Source organism: Budorcas taxicolor, chromosome 12 (assembly GCF_023091745.1).
Source record: "Budorcas taxicolor isolate Tak-1 chromosome 12, Takin1.1, whole genome shotgun sequence".
NCBI lineage: Eukaryota > Metazoa > Chordata > Mammalia > Artiodactyla > Bovidae > Budorcas > Budorcas taxicolor.
Genome location: NC_068921.1, coordinates 3,330,246 through 3,336,660, shown reverse-complemented (window position 1 = coordinate 3,336,660; position 6,415 = coordinate 3,330,246). Strand labels below are relative to the sequence as shown.

Sequence of the window (6,415 nt, the reverse complement as noted above, 5' to 3'; positions counted from 1 at the left end):
TAGAGAAGGCATCCTGGAAGACTAGTAGGCTTTACATATCCATAAATATTCATTGAAAACCCTTCATATGACAAGTACATGGAGCATACAAAAAACGTACATATGTAATCCTCTCTCGCACTATCAGTTTTACTCCTCGCTTTCAGGAGAAATGCATGCATGTGATATACGTCTGTGGTCATGATCCTCCACGACGACCCCCACGATCTCCTGCCCCGCCAGTTCACGCACTGTGTAGGCCCCTCCCTGTCGCCCTGGGGATGGACTGGGAAACCAGTGACCAGGGCGGAACTGACGGCTTAGCATTTCCCAGAGGACGCATAAAAAACGGCGTCTTCCGTTTTGGCTTTCTCTCCTTCCTCAGATCACTCACTCTGGGAGAAACCAGCTGCTGTGTCATGAGTGCGTTCAGGCCACCTGTGAAGAAGTACCTGGAGTGGAAGGGAAGCCTCTGGACAACAGCCAGCGAGGAGCTGAGGCCCGCCGACGACCACACCGGTGAGCTTAGAACTGGATTATCTGGTTCCAGTCAAGCCCTGCAGTACGGGCCGCTGCTGCCAACAGCCTAACTGCAGCTGCAGACTGTGAGCCTGAACCCCCTCGCCGCTTAAGCAGCTCCCTGCTTCCTGCCCCTGAGAAGCTGTGAGAGAGAATAAATGTTTGCTGTTTCAAGCTGCTAAATTTGGGGGTAATTTGTTACACAGCAATAGATAACCAAAGCAACTTTATACTACTAAACGTTGAAAACTAAGCAAGGGAATCGTGTTTCCATTTTTGTCCTAGCTGCTAAGAGATATAAGCTAAATGTTATTTCTGATTGTGGTTGCTTTTCTCAGTCAATACTTGTTGATTTACCTTCTTTTCACCTCCTTTTATTTTTTGTTTCCTATCCTCTGTCCTCTGCCCACTGGCTTTTAGTTTATCCTTCTTACTCATTTATTGTAAAGCTCCTAAAATCTTTTTGGATATAGATGCATGGTAAAACAGCAAAGTAAGAACAGTAGATATTAAGATAGGGTTCCAAGCACTCTGAGAGAGATCACAATCTCACTGGAGTGAAAAGTAATCAAGCAATGTGGCACAGTACACCTAATGTTCAACCAAAGATTGCTGTTAGAATTAAAGGGATACCAGGAAAGTTGTATTTTCAGTCAAGTTCCCCAGGAGCAGACTTTGAGATAGGATGTGCATTATGAAAAAGCTCTCAAAATAAACTGCTAAGGAAATGAGGAAAGTAGGACAGGGAAGAGGAAGAAACTATTTCAAAGTCTCATGGAAGATGACTCCAACCAGGTCCTGCACGAGAAGGCTGGAATGTAAGAACACTTCAGAAAGAGTCCCGAGCTCCCATGCTTCTCTACCGGTCACCCACCGGCCCAGGGCCTCTGAAGGACAGGGACGCTCCCAGCACACCCACTCTTAGGGCCCCGTGAACATGCAGGCAAAGGGGCTGCAGCAGCTTGAGGGAAGTCCTCTAGAGACCCAGAAGCTGTCAGTGGTCCAAAGAAAGAGCACACTGAAACCAAACGAGGACACAGAAACATTGAAGCGATCTGAGGGCAACTGCCTAGAGGATCAAGGTCTGTTCTGTTAGGGAAAATTCCATTCAAGGAGTGGCTCATGACCTGTAAGGAACCTCATGGAATACATCGAATTGGGACAGACATGAAGGAGAAAGCATTACAGAATCTTACTGGTAAAATACTTGCTTGGCGACTCAGATGGTAAAGAATCCACTTGCAATGCATGGTGGGGGTGATCAAAGTTCTATCCCTGAGTCAAGAAGATCTCCTGGAGAAGGGAACAGCTATCCACTCCAGTATTCTTGCCTGAGAACTCCATAGACAGAGGAGTTTGGTGGGCTACAGTTCATTGGGTCGCAAAGAGTTGGATCTAAGTATGACAACTAATCAATGACAAAAGAGGCAAAACCTCTCAGGCATTCTAGAATGATTTGGTATTATAACTTAGACTCTTGACTTTATCTATTTTTCACCTTATTTTTAATTCCAAGGTGGGATCTTAAGCCTATCTCTTATTTAGGTTATTAAAATACAATCATATTCTTTAGCAAAAAGGTAGGGAGAGGTTTAAAAAAAAAAATCTCATGTTTCTTCTAAACCTTAGCAATGCTATATTTTCACCCATTCTGTTTCTAAAATACAAATACAGAACAAAGCTTTAAGCTAAATCTTAAATAAAAAGAAAGCCTGGTGAAAGAGGATGAGACTCCCTAAAGTGTTTTAAGACTCCCTCTTCTATTATTATCATTATCCCTGGGCTGCTGAAATTTGGAAACCATTTCAAATACAAGCTGTTTAATAATATGTCTCTCTCTCTCTCTCTCTCTTTTTTTTTTTTTTTTAGAATGTATCACCAACCAGTAAAGTGCTCCAATAGCTTTTCCTTCTATATACATTCTAGGATATAGTCTAACTTTATCTGGAGTTGGGCATGAAGGCATAAATCATTAAGCCCCTGCTTGCCTGATCAAGAGCTTATCTTTCAGAAAAATCAGGCATCCAGGGGATGCTGTTCACAGAAGCTCTATTTTCTGGCTTTCCAGCAGGATTGCAGACACTTCTCCCCAAGGATTCATCAACTGCCAAACAAAGAGGAAGGCAGGTCAATGATACCAAAATCTGCAGCTTCAGCAGTTTCTAAAGCTCCTAACCAGAAAAAAATAAAACAGAGAGAATGAAAAAAAACACAGATGCAAAGGAACTACAACAAGTTGTCTTAAAATTCATAGGTTGCATTGTGGAAAGGAGACTCTCAGAACCCTACAACAAGCATCTGGTACTCTAAAGATGGGCAACCAACCAGGAGGAGATACTGAGGAGATACTGGCCATGATTGCTTTATTAGCTACAGTCCAGTTTTGTGTGCCATCCTGTCATTTTGACAAAAGAAATTCTTATCATGACTTAAGTGTGGATGAGCCATACTGAAAGCATTTACAGGATGTAGGCACTGCCTTCTGGTTGAATATTTCTCTTTCAATTTGTTCCCAGATACCCTTGCACTTTTGCAACCCCGATTTTTACCACAAAACATTAGGATCCTACCCAAAACAGGAGCTACTGCATTGAGAGTTGCTACTTATTTTACAGGTGAGAGAGCTGAGACTGAGAGAGGTCAGACAAGCCTGCTCAAGGCCAGTCAAAGCCTGCAGTCACCTGTGTCTCCATCCAAATCTCTTCCAGCTACACCACAGTTCAACTAAGAAGGTGATAGACAAATTTAAACTGCAAAGTGGTGCTGTGTAAGATGTAAAGAATCTTTTGAAGGTGAGACATAAGGCAATGAAACTTGGATCAGTTCAGTTCAGTTCAGTCACTCAGTCGTGTCCAACTCTTTGCGACCCATGGACTGCAGCACACCAGGCCTCCCTGTCCATCACCAACCCCCGGAGTTTACCCAAACTCATGTCCATTGAGTTGGTGATGCCAACCAACCATCACAGATGAGAGGAAAAACAAATCCTATCACTTCAGCTCCAAATGACAGAACACCATGGTAAAGGCTGATCAGGGCTGGATGGACGAAGAACCACAACCAGCTGGACTGGAGGCAGAAAGTACAGCGAGTGGGGTGGCTGAGCTAGGTTTCTCAAGCCTCCTGTGGATCAGTGAATTTGAATTAACAGGTTCCAGGACACAGGGGCTGCCCTTGTGCCATCTGGCTGTTGGGAAATTAAGGTGGGTGCCTAATAGCCAGGGAAAGCTACCATTTTTCCAGTGGTCATGTACAGATGTGAGAGCTGGACCATAAAGAAGGCTGAGTGCCAAAGAACTGATGCTTTCAAGTTGTGATGCTGGAGAAGACTCGTGAGAGTCCCTTGGACTCCAAGGAGATCAAACCAGTCGATCCTAATGGGAATAAATCCTTATTATTCATTGGAAAGACTGAGGCTGAAACCGAAGCCCCAATAATTTGGCCACCTGATATGAAGAGCTGACTCACTGGAAAAGATCCTAATGCAGGGAAAGATTGAGGGCAGGAGGAGAAGGGGACAACAGAGGATGAAATGGTTGGATGGCATCACTGACTCAATGGACATGAGTTTGGGCAAGCTCAGGGAAACAGTGAAGGACAGGCAAGGCTAGGTGCTGCAGTTTATGCAGTTGCAAGGAATCGGACATGACTTAGCAACTGAACAACAATAATAATCCTGGAGTGTGGGAGCTCTATAAGGGAAATAGGATGTGGACTTTGCCAATTGTTCTGAGAAGGGAAACTCACCAGCCTTTAACCATAGTCTTAAAGTTGAGTGAGCAAACCACCTCTGAAATATTTGTTACAAGTGGTAATGAAAAAAATTATTATCCTGCATCAAAACCACAGGTACACACAGAAGCAGCTGTGAATAAATGAAAACAACAACACCATCAAGAATCAAAAAGCCTGGGGTTGAGTCTCTGTCCCTCATTTGTTATGTGGCCTTAGACAATTTATTTAACTTCCTTTGTACTGTGCATTGAGAATTCATATAGTTCACCTCATAGGACTGTGGTAGAGATTAAATATAATAATGTATATTTAACAAATACACATATTTCATGCTTACATTAAATATATACTTGTTAACAAATTAATTTTCACCCTAGTCACAGATATTATATAAATGGAATGATATCAAAATATTTTTAAAGGACCATAGTCTTATCGCTACATATACACACAATCCTTCTAGCTCTCAGGGAGTGTCTTTTTACTACCAAATAGACAGAGCTATAAATTGTAGATTCTTGATATGATAGATCAGAATAACTCCTTCCAAAGTGTTGTGTTCTATTGCCTCAAAATAATAAACTGCCAAGACAATCTCATGCATCATATTACTGGCAGATTATGCAGTGAAACTCCCAAGGAAAGGAACTCTCAGCTCACAGACAGATGCTAGGTTTCATCCTTTGTTAACTCATCCTTCTTTGTAAAGTCCTGAGTTTCACAGAGTAAGAAAAAAACTTAAAATAATCAGAAAAAGACATGATTCATGAAAACACTCCAAGTTCTTGGAAACACAAAACTTTAAAGTTATCAGGAGTAAAAGCAAGATAAAAATAAATCAATTTGAACTTAGAAGGACTACTTTGGGGGCAAAGATTTATAAGGGGTATCGAGGAGTGGGAGTCTGACTATAAAACATTCAGAGTTCTTTTCCAGACTTCAGAAGTTCTCAATGATTCTCAATTCCTTTTTTTTCAGGAAGCACCCTGCTTTTGATATCAATAAAAGAGACTCCAATTGGCCCCACAACTGAGTCTTTCTCATTAAAATCCCTTCCATCTTCAGAAAGGGTGGTAGAGCAGACCCCCAAGGAAGGAAAATGTCAGTTAAAACCCATGTTCACATTCTCTCAAATGCTGAAAAGGGTTTTCCACGAAGACCTCAAACGTTTCCAAGAGACAGAGCTTTTCTTTTGTGTCTTTTCTCCACAGAAACAAGACCAGTGAATTACTCTATTTTTTCAAAGCACCATAGTGTGTACACTTTTTAAATGCTTATAAAGCAATAGTCTGCATAGCAGTTCCCAAAGAATTGATACTAATGAAGTCCATCCCAAACATAAATTTCCACTCATTACTTACAAATCCCAAATATTTAACAGTATCCACTTACAAATGCATAAAAGTTGTCATCATGTGTTCACTTGCCCACTCTGTAACCTTGAAACTCCTGGAAACCTTCCAGTACCCTAGTCCGAGTGCATGTACTCTCTTACCACTCAGCTGTTTACTCCTCCTATATCAGTGGCCAGATAATAGGAAAGAACAAATCTGACTCCATATTACATCTATTTCTTTTACTTTAACCTTTGTACCATATTGCTTTTACTTTGAGAATATTGCCTATATCCTCAAATATACAGGATAGCCCATTCTCAAGCTTCTGACCTTTAAGGATATAACACTTATGCATTCATATAGAGATACAAAATTGCAAAATAGAGAATCATTTTTGTCTTATTGCAGGTTTACAGGAACCTCATGACCTGACCTACTTGGACAGCTGTAAGAACAAAGAATTCTGACACTAAGAAGTTTGCAGTAACAAACCAAACAAACAAACACCATCTCTCTTTAGCATAGAAGCCTGAGTTCTGTCTTGGGTAAGATGGTTCCCTAGGACACTAGGTGGCCATCATCTCAGACTTCCAGCTCTCCAAATAAAGTTGTTATTCCTTGCCCCAACACCTCATTTCCTGATTTACTGGCCTGTCATGGAGCCAGCAGAATGAGCTTGAACTGAGTAATAGTCACACATTCACCTCTGGTGACACTTCTAGTCACTGGTGAGGGGCATTAGACAAGCGCACTTGGCTTAGACAAGTCAGGACTTTTTGCTGAATCATGTGTGAAGGGGTTGGCAGGGCACACATTTTAAGTTCTAAAACGGCCATTGGGTAGGA

At 41.7% G+C, this 6,415-nt stretch overlaps 1 long non-coding RNA gene across 1 annotated transcript; it reads left to right on the top strand.

Moving 5' to 3' along the window:
- Positions 1 to 367: 367 nt before the first annotated feature.
- On the top strand, positions 368 to 6,188 carry LOC128057882 (uncharacterized). The gene is made up of 3 exons (XR_008200346.1): positions 368 to 498; positions 3,114 to 3,290; positions 5,979 to 6,188. It is a non-coding gene; the product is annotated as an uncharacterized LOC128057882 (long non-coding RNA).
- Positions 6,189 to 6,415: the final 227 nt, after the last annotated feature.